Genomic DNA, 17,920 nt, shown 5'->3' on the forward strand with positions numbered 1-17,920 from the left:
TTTATAATAAAAGTTGCAAACTTTAAAAAAATTGCAACCTTTCAAAAAAATGGTTGCAAATTCAAGTCAATTTTGTAACTTTTTTATAAAAAAGTTGCATTAGAATTTCTAATGCAACCTTTATATTCAACAAAGTTGCATTAGAATTAAATGCAACTTATTTAAAAAAGGTTGCTTATAAAAAGTTGCATTAGCCCTCTTTTCTAGTAGTGTTAAGAGGGGAATATGGGGGTTTCCCTCTTAACCAGACTCCGGCGTGAGAATAAATATCTGCTTTGAGGAGATTAAAGTGTGTAAAGAGTTGGAGTAGAGGGAATAGAATGTTTAACCTGTGAACTAAGGTCTCTATTTATAGCCGGAGAGGTGTAAGAGGATGTGAGCTGATGGGCCTTGGGCCGGAAGGCGACAACATAGTGGATATGCTCCTTGTCTCACTGGTATCTACCGTTAGTGGCTTCTAGAAGTTCTCCGGTGCTGGCTTACCGTAATTGGAGCCACGTGTCACTGTTGTCGGCCTTGTTGTCCCCCTGCCATCAGCAGGTAAGTGGAGATCGTGGGGCAGGTGTCTCTGCCCTGTGATTGGTGCCACGTAGGCGTCCTTAAGTACTTTCTGTCTCCTGCACGTCAGACGATCGTGGAGCACGATTGAGCACTGCATGGAAGACGCGGATTGGCTCTTTTCTTTTGCCACTTGTACCTTTCGTACCTTCTGAAGTGGCCCTGCGCCATAGACCCTGCGCGACCCTTGCTGAGCACGTAACTAGCCCGCGCAAAGTTATAGGTGTTGGAGGTTCTTATTCAGAATGCTAAGTGTCGAATTTGATGCTCTTTCTTGTTTAGACCTTGCGCGATGTCAATCATTGTTGAAGCAACCCGCGCGGGCTAAGATTGAACATCTTGCTGAATAAGGAGTATGGTCCCGCGCGCGACCTGGAGGAAGGTCTGCGCGGCTTTTTGGGACCATACCCCTTCACCCCCTACGTGTTATTTTAGCGCCTACGCCACGTGTCGCTCCAGGAATCGTTCTCACCCTTTTCACACTTTATGGTGTTTTCTCCAGATCCCGTTTCTCTCTCTCTCTCTCTCTCTCTCTCTCTCTCTCTATATATATATATATATATATATATATATATATATATATATATATATATATATATATATATATATTATAAGCATTGTAACGATTTAATCTTTAGTGGAATTATGTTTGTGATCAGACTTTTGTAATATAATGACACTTCAACTGTAACTCGGGCGATTGTGTTACAATTTATAAGCTACAACCTTTCGGGTTATTGCGTAACAATTTAGAATACATTACTTTTTGAGTCCCTATGTTTTAGTGATTTTAATCACTTGAATCCAAAATAAAAAAGTTTAACGCCCTGAGTTTCTAACTGTTCATTTTATAACATTTTGAGTTATTTTTTAACACTTGTATTTTTTTTGTACTTAAATGATTAAAATCATCCATAAATTTTAAAGCATCTTCAATAAGAAAAATAAAAACGTTTATAATCAACTCTCACATCATAAGAAAACTCATAAGTATTGACACATTATCACCAATTATTTTTAGCCTGTGTGATATCCATAATTAAAAAATAAGGGTCCCATCACCATTTGGTTTTGGGCGTGTATATATGTGTGTTATCGATGATTTAAAAATAAGGGGTCCCGTCACCATTTGGTTTTGGGCATATCTTGTGGAAAACCGGATGTCATAAAACCGACTAAAAACATTACTCCACTTATGCTACGGTTTATAGGGTCACGTCAGATTCACATTAGCGCCATGTTACATAGAGGGTTTTAGACCGTGGGGTATGGTGGGGCGGGGGGTTGGGCTTGGGTTGGGGCATTTGCTGACACGTAAAGGGAGCCCCCCACTGCCTGGTTACGTGTTCGCGGGGTATGGCGGGACGTGGGTTGGGCTTGGGTTGGGCGCACCGCGTGGCAGAATGGTTTTTTTTATAAAAAAAATACAAAAAAATTTATAAAAAATCACACAACATTTATAAAAAAAAAAACCTACAACTTCATTAAAATTTTAAAAAGAGTTAACTGCCATTTTCGTCCCTGTGGTTTGGTCACTTTGGCCATTTCATTCCATTTTTCAAAAATGCGTCATTTTCCTCCCCGACGTTCTGGAAAGGTGCCATTTCAGTCCAAAAATCATAACCCAGTTAAGTCCGTTTGTAAATAAGGACTGATTGTGTAAATTTGTAACATAAAGGACCATTTAAGTAAAATGTATGAATATTAATATAATTATAAAATATATAATATAAAAACACCACCACCACTAGCCCTGCCACCACCACCACTCCGCTGCCACCACCGCCACCACAGCCGCTGCCACCACCACCACCGCCACCACAGCCACCACCGCCACCACAGCCACTGCCACCACCATCAACGTCATCATCGTCATCATCTGTTATCATCATCATCGATCATCATCGACCTTCATCATCATCATCGCGATCTTCATCATCATCAGACCTTCATCACCACTGCCGCCGCCTGCAACTCACCGGAAAAACGACACCCCCACTGTCGCCGGTTCTCTCTCCCGGCTCCTGTGAGATGTGGAGGGGTGTGTGGTTAGTTTGGTTCGTGGGGGTGTGGGGTGTCGGAAAGATGGCCGGATTTACTCCGGTCATCGAAGTAGAGAGGTAAAGGTGATGGTGGTGGTGATTGTAGAGCATAGAGAGAGAGAGAGTAGAGAGAGAGTGGTGGCAGTGGCTGTGGTGGCGGTGGTGGTGGTGGTGGCAGTGGCTGTGGTGGCGGTGGTGGCTGTGGTGGCGGTGGTGGCGGTGGTGGCGGTGGTGGTGGTGGTGGCAGCGGCTGTGGTGGCGGTGGCGGTGGTGGTGGTGGTGGTGGTGGTGGCAGCGGAGTGGTGGTGGTGGCAGGGCTAGTGGTGGTGGTGTTTTTATATTATATATTTTATAATTATATTTATACATTTTACTTAAATGGTCCTTTATGTTACAAATTTACACAATCAGTCCTTATTTACAAACGGACTTAACTGGGTTATGATTTTTGGACTGAAATGGCACATTTCCAGAACGTCGGGGAGGAAAATGGCGCATTTTTGAAAAATGGACTGAAATGGCCAAGGTGACCAAACCACAGGGACGAAAATGGCAGTTAACTCTTTTAAAAATTGCATAATCCTAAAAATTACATAATTTCTAAAGATTACAAAATAAACAAACCTAGAGCGTTAAAAAAATTTCAAAAAGTCGATCTTGTCGAACGCCTTGTTTTCCTTGCCTCGAAACTATATGTTCGCCACCGCCACCCGGTCCTCGTGGCTTAACTCGCCACCGGGAACGACTTCGTAGTAAGCTTTGAAACGCTCGAGCTTGGGCGGTAGCTCGCGCCATTTATGTTGGCACGCGTTGAGGTTGTGGCAGTTGTTACCGACGTTATGTCGGTAGGCCGCGAATGCTTTCGTCCAATATTTTGTTTGGCCCGGTGGCCGCCCCTTCATAGCGTCGACGACGCTAGTGACGAGTGTCATTTCTTCTTCACAGGTCCAGGATGCCATAGCGGTGTTGGGTTCGTGGGATGGGGGGGACCAGTGGGGTAGCGGGTTCAAGAATGGGTAGCCGGTGGGGTTTCAGTTCGTGGGATGGGGGGACCAGTGGGTTGGGGGTTACAAATATATAGAGGATGTTGGGAGACCGGGGTGGCAGTTTGGTGGTATGGGGGGACCGTTTGAATTTTTAAATTCAAAATTTGAATTAGCCGTCTGACGTGGCTGGGTGAGCCAATGAAATACCGCCAGCTCGCTTGGCCATTCCGCCCCACGCCCGGCTTGAAAGCCAAGCCCCAAGGGGCCACGCCCCAACCCAAGCCCACCCGGGGTGGTGGCTTGGGCGTTTTACCCCAACCCATGCCCCAACCCAAGCCCCATACCCCACGGCCTTAAAGCTCATCCATTTAACTTACATGCAATGGTTTATAGCTCACATCACCATTACCCAATTATTAATTTTTATTAGATTTTGCATTTTTTTTAATTTATATGCCAATGTTATTTAAAACAAAATTAAAAAAAAAATCAATAAAATAAATAAAAACGTTACAAACTACTTAAAAAATAAAAAAAAACTACAAAGTTACTTAAAAATATATCTACTTGAAAATAAAAAACAACTACATATATTTTGCTCGGATTTTGAGTAAAGTAGGTATTTATATTGTTAAATTTATATATTAAAACTTTTTTTTATAAAATCGACCATTGCCAACGATCACATTTGACCAAAACCTCGAACAAAGCGCTAAAACGCTCGTTACTGGGCTGACGAAAGATCAATGCCGCCCCCCTTTGGCGCGCAGGGGATGGGGTGGAGGCGCCATAGAGCGTTAATGATGATATGGTCAGAGGGTATACCACACCCCCTGGCCTTACAGGTAAAACCAACTAACAACGATGAGTAAGCAAAATCATAGATTTATTGGGGATGGTGTTAGAGACTTTGCTAGATCTTCAAGTGAGGTTTTCCTTTCCTCTTTTTACCACATAACAGAAACCAACACGTAAAATTTTTTTGTCTTACACGCCATCACCTTTGTACAAGGAAGTATGGGAACTTTCAAACAAATGACTTACCTTTTGCTTTCTTGTCGTTTGGGAAACCATCAAAAAAACGTGAACTAGCACCAAGATAGAGGATTCACTATAAGGCCATCCGTAGTCATAAAGCCCCTTGTGGGGCGTTATACGACACGTGTCGTGCCACGTCACACGGGGGTTTTATGGGGCGTTATATCACTAGAGCCCGTAGTCATAAAGCCCCTACCCATCATTACCTATTTAATAATTTTCAACTTTATTAATTAATATAAAAAAATTGCTTGTTTCTGATTGGTGGAATGTTGGAAAGGAACCAGAATAACGGCGCCATCTCCATCGCGCCATGGCAGCCATCTCCGGCCATAGCGCCCTGCGTTTCGGTGTGGGCGGCGCCATGACGGCGCTATGGGGTGCCATACCGCCCCACTACGTATGCTCTAAAGAGATACAACAAAAGAAGATCCAAAGGAAGTCAAAGAAGGTCATTTTACCTTATCAAATTGACAAATTGCAATCTAATCCATTTTAAGATCACCCTTAGTGGATATTTTTTTGGCACTTTTTCCTTAAAAAACGCCCCCGGTAACTGCCCCCAGGGCCTTTTTTTTGAAAAAAATTGTTGGAGCGTGTTTTTTTAAACGTCTTGAACTTTATTTTTGGCCAATAGCATTTTTTATGGTTTTTCTATTTTTTATTTAAATTTATTAGAATACCTAATCATTGCAAGATTTCAAACCCCACCACACCCTTTTTAACAATAATGCCCAACAATACCAACATGGTGACTGGACCGTCATATGACGATGCTTAAGGGTCTTCTCCTCCGACTACACATGTTCTAAATAAGCATTCATGGAAAATGTAGGCGTGGAGACAAAAAAAAAGAACAAAACAGCTTCATAAGAATGAGAGAGGGGATGAAACATCACATATAAATTATAACTAGTTAAATTTCCGTCCGCGCGTTGCGACGGGGACCCAATGACTGCAAAACGCATGTCAGTAACGGCAAGCAGATACCGAATATCAAAACATAAATAAAAATGTTGTGAAAAGGATAGTCAATCCGTCCAAAAAAACGATCTTAAATAACTTAATATATAATAATAATAATAATAATAATAATAATAATAATAATAGGACCCACACGTCCTACACGTTGGAAATTCGGTTGTTTTTAGTTCAGTTATTACGGAAAATCATCGAAATTAGGTACCGGCACCGAAAGCATCGATCCGGAAAATCATCGAAATTAGGTACCGGCACCGAAAATGCTCGGTACAATACGGTATGGTATTTGAAGGTAAAAATCAATAAATATAGGTATGGTGCTAGACCGGTGTCGAACCTAAAGTAACGATTCTGAAAACGCCAAAAGGTGGGTACCAAATTAGTACCGAAAATGATTTGGTACCGATACGATACTGGTTTGATTACAGAATTTGATACCATTTGCTCATCAATAATCTAATTATCCATGTTTATTTTACATGTTACAATTCATTCATTACGTAAAAAGACAAAAAATAAAGCAAAATAAGTTGTTGTGTATATAAAATCCCATTCAAACGAAGCATAGTTTACTTACTGTGTGTATGAAAAGTAATCTAAACTGTGCAATTACTTGCATTGCTACGTTGCTACAGCATTTGATGAGCTCGGTACCAACCGGTACCGAAAATACCGTTACCGAAATCCCCAAAAGTGGGTACCGGTACTGAATATACCTGGTACAGTATGGCTTGATACGGTCGGTACTGGTACGGCACCGGTATTTGAGGGTAAAACCCGATGAATACCGGTGACGAACGGATACCGAAAATACACTCAGTTTGGTAAATTTGATACCGGTACCGGTACCCGATACTATTCATTTATTTCTATTTTTATTATTGTTAATTCATTTCTCTTTTTAATATTTATTATTTATTGGATAATGTTAATTTATTTCTCTTTTTAATATTTATTATTTATTACTGTTCATTTCGTTGGTTTATATGCTTTTGTATTATAAAAAAAAAAAACTATTGAAACAATTTGTAAACACATTTTATATAGTGGACCAAATTCATTAGATCAACAATACATATTTAGTTGTAAAGAAAATTCTAATATTACACCAAATCTTTTATATAGATCTACATTTATGGATTGAGATCTTGTATATATATAACCTATCTTTCTGTATAAAACACATATACAGGTATATAGGGGTTCTATTCCAGATATGTAAGTGTGTATGTATACGGTATACGTAAGACGTCATTAACTCTAAATAACATTTATTTACATTTGATATATGCTATATCAAACTAGAAAGGTACCTCGTCGCGATACGGGGTGGGCTTAAAAAATTTTCAGCTATTATATCGGGGTGTTAAAATATATTAAGGGATATTTTTTTCTGACAAGTTGTACAAATAATTACACCATAAACCATTCTTGCTCATTTACCTCTGATGATACCATCAGTTAAATTTTCCCATGTAACTTCACAATTTTTAGATATACGAAACTATGTTTAAATTTTTATTTCGATGGTAGATCAAAACCACCAAAATCATCACAACAATAGCCACCACAATCGCCAACACCACAACTGTTTAATCCAAAGTCGAAAAAAGTAAAAAAGAGGCTCAGATTCAAACATCCTCATCGCCATAATCAACAAAGCACAACTCAGTGTCGCTATGGTTGCAGCCGGAGTTGCCATGCCAAGTAGCAGCCATCATCATCACCTGATAGAACACTCGCATGCAACAACCTTCCAAAACAGTTGATCAAATAAAGACCAACAATCCTACAAACAGCAATGCTGACAAGGTGCCGCCACACAACCACCGTGGTTCCACCACATTTCCGCCGTCAATCCATTACCAGAACTGATGGTTGGTCAGGATGTCTGATTTTATAGATGTAAATCGGATTTGAAGCCAAAACAAACCCACAAAAGCTAAAAAACAAACCATACCTTACACAAACACACAATTCAAGGTTCCACAAAATTCGTCGTGGCTCCGCCACCGTAGGTGGTGGCTAGTTACCATGCCAATCAGTTGCCACACACACACACACTCTCTCTCTCTCTCATCATCTCTACTTACACACATATGCGTGTGTTCGTTTGGGGTTTACCTCAGACATTATATTATATAATAGTCAAATTTGCAACATTTTGTCGCAATTGATGTTGTACTTGCTGCTTAAAATGTTGTACCAGTTTTGTCTCATGTTATTGGCTTATTTTGGGCCTACCAACGCGTCAGCCCATTAACCCACTCTCACATAAAAATCACATAAAAGATCTAAACGATCACCCTTTCATTTCAATTCTGGAATCTGGGTAGAGATGTCGCTACAAAGAGAATCAGGGGAAAGAGGGAGCCGACCACCCTCCGGCAGCCTCCTTCAACTGTGTTTTTTCAGGATCATACGGAAAATTTGGCAACAAAATGTAGGAATTTTATGCCAATTTTAGTGTTTGATTGGCTTTAAGGGTTTTCTTGATATTGGGTCTGTCATTCAACATATTTTGGATGATTTTGAGAGCGTCAGAACTAGATCGTATCTGAGATGTGTTCTTGATTTGGCATGTAATGAAGGAAACATTATAAACCCTAATTCTACCCCATCACAACCCCTTTATTCTTCTTGAGATTCCTTCGATTGTCCTTTTGTATTTAGATGCAAAAGGTCACTAGAATGACTTACTTTATTTCTGTTCCTAATTTCCACTATATTTCTATTTTTCTTCAATGTTAATTAGGTAAATGGCTATAGCATCTGAGTTGTTTATGCTTTCACAATTTCACAGTTATGCATAACTTTTATTGTTAATATTGAGTGTTCATGAACAAATGAAGTTACTTCATATCACTCATTACTTTTGTAGTGGTTTTATTTTTTTTCTTTATTTATAGAAAACAATGAAGAATTGCTCAACGTATTTTAATGATTTGCTTACAATCTTTGATATGTGTCTTCCTCAAAATAATAGTCCTAAGAAGCTTCAGCAAAAATTCTAATCAATTGTGTGTTTTCACATTGGAAGATTGGAAAAAGTGTATTTAAGTGCTCTCTTACAATGGTAAGCCTTCAACATTTATATATCTAAGGTTGGATGCCAAGTGTTCGAGCTTGAATGAGTTGACTTTAATCAATGATACATGTAACAATGTAGCACCAACATTGATTTTTAATATATAGTATATATAATAATAATATAATATAGTTTTGAAATTGCCTCCTTGCAGAGGTGTTAGGTTCTATCCTGAGCCCACCCGAGTTTTCATCCCACTGTGTGTTACACTAGAGAGTTAACACTAAAGGTAATCTAATGAATACAACTTAGTAGTTTACAATAATAAAAACAATACTTTAATGGTTTGCATGCTTATGTTTCAGGTATAGAAAAAATGGTGGTACACAACAAGGGCACTTCTACAGTGTGATTTGTTCATTTTGCTCAAAGATCAGTAAGTGGCAAACTTTATTTAGCATGCAGTTTGACATATTAATCTTTGTTAATGGACATATAATTATCTTCTTTCTTTTAATTGATATGTCATTGAAGATATATAAAAGGGAATCTGTATGTTAATTCTAGGGCAATACCGGCAAAAGGAGTCACGAGTCCATGATTTCCTAGTATCGGTACGCCATTTGATAAATATATTGGTTGAAGATATTATCTCATGTATCCCCTAAACTTGGCATAATATCATATTATAAAAAAATACACTTTTCAGATTTATGATGTTTATACACGAGTTCATGGAGGTGGTGCAATGGTTTGGAGGATACTGTTTTGGTCAAAAATTACCTAAGTAATTTAGTAATCAAATTAGTTAAGTGAGGTAGTGTGCTAAGAAAGTGTATCGGAAATATGTTTGTTAACTTGTTTGTAAAAACAGTTTCAGGATATAGCTCAGGATATCGAGCTATATCTATGATCAAACAATGAGCAAAAAGTAAAAAGGGTGACACGAGATGTACGAGGAAAGCCCTTGATCAATCTAGATCGCCGGCACAAAACCTCGGGAGCTGACAATCGCAGCTGCCTAGTTCTTCTTATTACTTCAAACGTCAGGATACAGTGCAGGATATTGATCAGATCGCTAAGTGTTACAACGCTTTTTTGTGAAAGTGAAAGTTGCGAGAGAGTTAAAGTGTGAGAGAGCAGTGAGTGTTGTTGTGTCCTATTCGATCTGATTTATCCATCTATTTATAGCTAGTAAACGAAAACAAAATCTCCTATAAATATGGGATGCCTTCGAATATTCTTTAGTAGCCGTTGGAGACTAGGTAAAGCGGGTTCAACGTCCTTCTTTGAACAACTTAGAGCGAGTCTTCCGGAGGAAATGTCCTCATGAACGTTGCAAGCTTGGGGACGAGCTCCTACACATGATCCGTTAGTGATCCTCAGGATACCTTTTCAAGATGTTACCAATATCCTGAATCAACATCCCGGGCATGAACACATATTATATAAATAAGATATAGCTTAAGATATTGACCAGGATATGGGCTCAGAATTTCAGCCATAACAATTGTCCCCAAAAATGTTACCGTTAAGTATCCTGATACTAACAGTTACATTTTTTCATGATAAACTAGGCAATTAAGAGATAAGACTTGATGTGATTGCTTGTAACTGCTCAGTCTACATTTACTCATTGCTCCCCCATATCTTCTCATGCTTATCCCCATTTAACCCTTACCGAAGAGAAAAAGGTAAACATTTCTCTCTCAACTCCATTTTCTTCTTTCATTCTGTTCAATATTCCGGTGACTATATGGCGAGACAAACAAGATCCAGCTCCGGTGACTCTACTCCCACGTTCATCCACCAGAATATTCTCCAAGATCCGGAGAAGGAAATATGCACCTTTGATAGTGCCCACTTGTCAGCCCTCAAAACCTCTGGCATCTTCCCGAAAGGGATGGTGTTCCGAACATTTGATCAGGAAATCTGGTCAGTTATGGTTTCCGATGAGTGGTTATGTTTCAATGCTTTTCCTTTTACCCTAGGGTTGCAATTTCCTTTCTCGGACTTTATCACCGAGTTCTTCAATATTTCCAAAATCTGCTTTAGTCAGACAATGCCAATGCTTTGGCGAGTCTTGTCTGTTCTTGATCAAATCAAGAATAATCATGTCCTTGATCTTTCCGTCCATGACCTCCCTTTAGCATACTGGCTCAGATGTCATGGCTCTTGTCGATTCTTGTTTTATTCCACTTCCAGCGACCCACTAATTCTTCGAGCCACCAGGAACGAAGAGGAATGGAAATCCAAGTTCTTCTTTGTAAAAAGAGATTCAATCCCTGGTGGAACGGATTATCCAGTGAAATGGTTGAAAAAGGGTAGGACCTAGGGTTTTAGGATGATCCTGTCTTGTATCCTGCTTCATATCTTGTACTGACTTTTTTGTTTTCTTGTACACAGTTGATTTTAGGAAGCTTGCACCCCCCTTAGCCGACTCACAAAAGAGAATCGCCGCCATCAGACTCCTCCCAGAAGCTGAAAGAAGTTTCAATCCATTCCCACCATCTCCAAGTCCACTTTCCAGTGCAAACATGTCTGGTAAGGATCCTGTACGATATCATGCATACATGTTTTTATTTGAAGTATTTAGGAAAGAGTTTTACTCCCTGTATGCAGATTCCAGCAAAGTTCTAATCCTCCTTGATCTTGACGAGCTTGACAGTTACCCTACTCTAGTCAACGTCATGAAAGAGGCTCCTGCTACTACTAGCTCCAAACCGCTCCCGGCTCCCAAGCCCAACATGAGGGCTCGTACTTCCACCGCCAAGAAGAGGAAGGGTTCTGAAGTTAGTGCCCCAGGCTCTGAAGGGTTTTCTTATGATGAACTCAGCTTCACCGATTTCTTGGAACCGATGACATCCTTCCTTAACAAGGTAATATCCTAGCACTATATCCTGCACATATATCCTGATAGGATATCCTGACAGGATATCCTGGTTAGTGAACATCGACTCATACCTGAATTTTGACTTACAGGGTCTCCAGCATCTGCTTCGTCTCTACACTGAAGCTTGTGGTACAGCCGCATTCCACGAAGCCAGGATCAAACAGCTTGAGACCACCGTTGCTGACCAAGGCGCTATTGCTGAAGCGAAGACCCGACATAACGAGGACAAGCTGAAGAAGGTCACCCAGGATGCTGAGATCAAGCTGGCTACCGTCCAAATGGAGCATGAACAGGCCATGGTCCCTTTCCGGGAAGGGATCAAAGCCTCTGCCGTTGTCTCTCTGCTACAAGCTCGTATTAAGATGGCTTATGAGGCCAAGGAGACAGGTCTTGAGTGCCCAGCTTGGCCGGTTGAATCCTAGGTGGCAAAGCTGAAGGAGCTTGGAGGCAAGGCTGTGCCATATCCTGCTGCGGCTGGTGAATCCTCTAAGTCAGCAGAGGTGGTGGACAAGGCTGGAGAAGAAAAGGATGCTGGGACGGATGCTGGTGAGGATGCTGCTCAGGATGCTGGGGCTGAGAAGACGGAGAAGGCTGGTGAAGATGCCGCTGTGTGAGGGCATTTAAGTGGGCGATGATGGATGTTGATGCCTAGGCCGGAGCCCACTTTTTTAAATTTGATCGTTGTTCTGTAACACCAAAACAATTTACTTTTTCTGCACTTTACTTTTCCTACACCTGAACAATTTACATTTCCTGCATGCTTTTTGAACAATATAACAGTTGGAGGTGGATGGGTCTCGGTTTGAGATGAAACCTACAACTGTTAGGTAAATATGTTTAAGGACTAATTGAGCTTTTGGTGGATGGATCTCGGTTTGAGATGAAACCAAAAGCACAAACTTTTGCCATGTTAATAATATAACTTTTCTTTTGGCCTTACCTTTGTTGTCATTAGTGCATAAATTTTACTTATGAAAACTGTTTTGTTTGATCATTCTTGGGAATATTTTGGGAACATATTCTAAGAATATCCTGATGAGTATCCTAAGAGTATCCTAAGGGATATCCTGGTCAGGATATTGTCATATAACTTAGAAAACTTAAGCCATCTGAATAAAAAAGGAGAGATCATACCAAAGACTCTTAGAGAGTCAATTCCAATCTTCCACCTTAGGAACGTCCCCAGTGCAAATTTTAAGTCATCCTTTGAATCGTATGTCCCCTGTCTTTAACATATGGTCATATTTTAGCTTTCCTGTGGATAAATCCTTAACATTCTGGGGATAAACCCTTAATATCCTGGGGATAAACCCTGATTTTCATGCGCTACAGGTGGGAGTGTATAAACTCCAAGACGTAGAAAGGTGAAAACCTTTAAACCTTAGAGAGTATGAAAATACTCTTTCGTGAGAGAGGGTGATCAATCCTCATATACCTTGAGGATCCAGGATATAGCCAACAATAACGAAATTGTCAGCCACTTTTACATGGACTGGTTCCGCTATCTTGAACTATTCCTAGATAACTTGCGCTCCAGGCGGGGTGTTTAAACCCAATTCGAGAGACAGGTGAATACCTTTAAACATGTGAAGGGATCAAGATCCCTTAAACGTGAGAGAGGGGGCCAATCCTCTAATCTTTCGAGTTATCCTGAGTGTATATCCTGGAGCATATTCTGCAAAACAACCTTAAACTAAGGTGGTTGTTAGCATGGCTAACACCCCTCCGATGCTTAAGTCAGTATTGGATTTGAAAGAATAGATAAACTCAAATATATTGAAAAGAGATAGAATTCATACCATCCTGAGTTAGAAATGAAATTCTAAACTCACTTAAAATAGAGCTTTAGATGTATAGCATTCCAGTATCTTGGTAGCATATCCCCTTCCATATTCTTGAGTCGATATGCTCCTTTTCCTGCTTCTGATTCAATCTCATAGGGTCCTTCCCACTTTGGAGCTAATTTTCCATCGGCAGGATTAGTAGTATTCTGAAAAGCTTTTCTTAACACCCAATCCCCAACTTGAAACCTCCTAGTCCTTATATTCTTGTTGTATGCTCTGGATATCCTCTATTGATATGCTGCCATCCTTAGCTTTGCTGCATCTCTTGTCTCATCCACAATGTCTAATTCTTGGCACATAGCTTCAGGATTCTGCTCAGGATCCCGGAGATTGGATCTTGCCGTAGATATCACCATTTCTGTTGGGATCACCGCTTCTGCCCCAAATACTAAGGAGAATGGAGTTTGTCCAGTTGCATTCTTTATTGTTGTTCTATCAGCCCATAAAACAAAGGGTAGCTCTTCTGCCCATCTTCCTTTTTTGGCTCCTAGTCTCTTTTTCAGGTTATTAACAATTATCTTGTTTGAGGATTCTGCTTGTCCGTTTGCTTGAGGATGTACCGGAGTAGACGTGATCATTTTTATTCCCCAGCTCTTGCAAAAGTCAGTAGTCCTCTTACTTATGAACTGAGAACCATTGTCACAGATTATCTCGGCTGGTACTCCGAACCTGGTCAAGATATTTCTTTTTATGAAGGACACTACTTCTTGGTCTCTAACTTGGACAAATGCTTCAGCTTCAACCCGTTTAGAAAAATAGTCAGTCATTGCTAGCATAAAGACTTTTCCTACTAGAGCTTTTGGCAACTTTCCTACTATGTCCATCCCCCACTTCATGAATGGCCAAGGGGAAGCTATAGGATACAATGGTTCAGCTGGTTGACGTAATATGTTACTATGCCTTTGACATGCATCACATCTTCGAGCATATTCTGCAGCATCTTTCTTCATTGTCAGCCAATAGTATCCTGTTCTCAATACTTTTGAGAATAGCGACCTGCCCCCAGTATGGTTACCACAATCTCCTTCATGTATATCCTGAAGTACTTCTTTGGCTTCAGGATCTCCCAAGCATCTTAAATATGGTCCTGCAAGAGATTTCTTGTACAAAATATTATTTATAATAGTGAATCGTGATTCCTTCATTCTAAAGGCCTTAGGATTCTCATCGTTTGGGATGTGTCCTTCCTTGAGATATCTTATGATTGGAGCCATACAGGATTTAGGATCCTCTTCAGGATACTCAGCTCTAGGATCCTGAATACTTACTACTTCCTTATCCTGAGGATTTGTCGCATGATACAAGATATGCAATATTGGTATTTGGGTCCCTTCTGGTATCCTGACCGATGATCCCAGATTTGCCAAGGCATCTTCTTCAGCATTATCTTCTCTTGGTACCTGTTCAATGTAAAAACATCGAAATATCCTGCTAATTTTTTGAGAGTATCAAGATATTCAATTAACTTCTCACCTTTAACTGCATAAGACCCATTAAAATGATTAGTAATTAACAAAGAATCAATATAGACTTGCAGATTCTTAATATTCATGTTTTTAGCCAATTCTAATCCCGCAATCAAAGCCTCATATTCTGCTTCATTATTAGTGGCAGGAAATTCACATCTAATGGCCTGGGGTATTATGTCCCCCTGTGGCGATTTTAGTAGTATACCTAAACGTACACCTCTTATATTAGATGCACCATCAGTATATAATGTCCAGGATTCTAAGGTTTCTCCTAGTTGTTGAACTTCTAAGTCTACTTCATTTTGAATATCACTACTAAAATCAGCCACACAGTCAGCTAAAGCCTGAGATTTTATGGCATTTCTAGGTTCATATATTAGATCATAGGCACTTAACTTTACCGACCACTTAGCCATTCTACCTGACATCTCGGGTTTCCTAAGCACATTTTTAACAGGATAATTGGTTTTGACATGAATCCTATGTGTCTCAAAGTAATGTCTAAGTTTTGTTGATGCCATCACTAAGGCTAATTTTCATTTTTCTAAATGAGAATATCTAGTTTCAGCATCTAATAAACTTTTGCTAACATAATAGACAGGATACTGCTGACCTTCATGATCCTTTACTAGGACAGCACTTACTGCATTCCCTGATACTGCAAGATATAGGTGTTTTGGTCAAAAATCACACAAGGATAATGTAACCAAACTTTATGTAAACGGGGTATGATGCTTGGTTAATTATGAAAGCAAAGGATCACTTCTGTGATAAAGATGCAAAGACACAATGATTTATACGAGGAAAAAGCCCTTGATCAATGTATGATCTCCGGCATAAAAAACCTCGGGTGATGGCAACTACCGATCACCGACTTCAATATAAGAAAAATATAGTTACAACTTCGGATGATAATGAGCTGAGTACAAGGATCACTATTGTTTTGAGTGTCTAAGTGTGTGAGAATTGTGTTGTATGTCGTGTGTCCTCTTCCAAATGAGGAAGAGTGGTATTTATACAAGTGTAGGTGACCTATTTTAGGTAAAAGGACTAATTATCAGCTCATTACCCCTTTAGAAATAAAAGACAATCTAGCCTAAATTGCCGCCCATAAATCAAGCCAAGTTTCCATATCCTGTGCAACGTCTATCTCCGATTAAGCTCTTGCCATAATTGTGAAGACGCGTCCCTTGATCATGATGCTAAGAGCGTATCCTGCTAGATGTTCCTGCAAAATAACATTGCATTAAGCGGAGGTGACCGTTAGTATGAGGATCCTATAATGGTCCATGATCCTGATCCTGAAGTCCTGCTGAGGATCACTATCTGCCAAAGAAACAAGGATCATTGGTTAGGATCACGTGTAAGGATCATGTATAATAAAATTCCAGCCCTAACAATTGCCCCCAAAATATAAGGAGTTTATTGTAAATTAATGAGTTGTATTTTGTTTCGATCTTATCTCCAACGGGCGACTCCGAATAACTAGCCGTTACACATGGACTAGCCGTTGTGATCATTACGTCATAGATGTGACAATCCCTGCAGATCATGATTATAAATAGGAGATAGGGTGAGGATCAGTTTGTATTTAAATTCAGGATATACTCCCTTTATAATCTCCACCGAAGATTGATCAGGTATTCTCCTCTTATCTCTTTCCTTTCTCTATTCTCTTTGCTCTGTTTTCTGTTTTTACTCTGTTTCCATTCCGTCACAAGCATGTTGCTCCGGAATTCTCCTCACAAGGATTCCAAGAAGAGTAGTCCCCTAAAAAGCCAGGGGATCATCAAGGATTCTCTTACGGAGAGGTGTTGTTTTACTGACGCTCACGTAGACAGAATTCGTCATCGCTTTCCGGCGAATGCTGTTTTCAAATCCTTTGTTCCTACAGCTTTGAGCGACTTTGTTTCAGACGTCTGGGTGGCTTTTCCTGCTACTCCGTTCACTATAGGGTATTCGTATCCTTTTCCAACCTTCACCCAATCTTTCTTTTCCTTAACCGGCATCTCTTATATCCAAGCTATGCCGATGATCTGGAGGGTTCTGTATACCTTCGAGAGGATCATTGAGTAGAAAGGGATTGATCTTGGGATGGCGGAGTTGGCCGAGCTTTATGATCTTACCACATTTGGTTCTCATCGGTACTTGCTGAAACGGAAAGCCGGGGAGGATCACCCTGTCTTCAAGGTCACTAAGAACGATACAAACTGGAAGCGTCGCTTTTTCTTTGTTAGGAGGGATTCCATCCCAGATGGGAAGGATCTGCCCAAGGAATGGGCCACTCATGGTAGGATAGAGGATCCTCGAAGGATCACTATCAATCCTGTCCCATATGATGAGGATCACTAATGTCTTTTTTATCTCTTGTGCAGCTATATCCATCGCTCATCTGAAATTAACCCCTGCTGCAAGAGAGAGAGTCTTGGCTTTTAAAAAGCTTGATCCTGAGGTCAGAAGTTTCCAAGTCACCGTCCAAGATTCACAAGAAGTATCCTCTTCATCTGCCACTATGTCAAGTAAGTATCCTTATAGAAAATAAATTATATGTAAGATTGTTTGATTAATAAGGCAACTTATCTTGTTTTTTGATTGTGTAGGCGCTGGGAAGTCTGCCAGGTCTGTCAAATCTGCTTCTAAATTTGGGATAGATGATCTCACCAACGTCAAGTCTTCGAGGAAGAAGGCTCCTGCTGCCAGTCCTTCAGTTTCAGCCCCCAAGGCACCTATCCGGGGCAAGGGAAAAAAGAGGAAAACCTCTGAAGATCTCCAAGGATTTCCCCTCCTCCGTCAGCAATTCCTTGACTACGTGAATGAGGTAAGGATCACTGCCCCTGTTGGTTATCCGTTTCGAATATCCTGTTTGTGTATCCTGTTTCTTTGAGGATCATCCGGTTCTGAACTTACCTTATTTCCCTTTTTGCAGAAACTTGCCGAGATCGAGACCTATCTTGGCCATGTTGAGGATCAAGAGAGCCAGATTGCCGACCTTCAACAAATGGGCGTGCTTAAGGATCTCAAGATAGCAGATCTTGAGAAGGAACTCCAGGCCACGAAGGATGAGGCTGCTCAGAGGTTGAT

This window comes from Helianthus annuus, chromosome 11 (genome assembly GCF_002127325.2).
Source record: "Helianthus annuus cultivar XRQ/B chromosome 11, HanXRQr2.0-SUNRISE, whole genome shotgun sequence".
NCBI classification, from domain to species: Eukaryota; Viridiplantae; Streptophyta; class Magnoliopsida; order Asterales; family Asteraceae; genus Helianthus; species Helianthus annuus.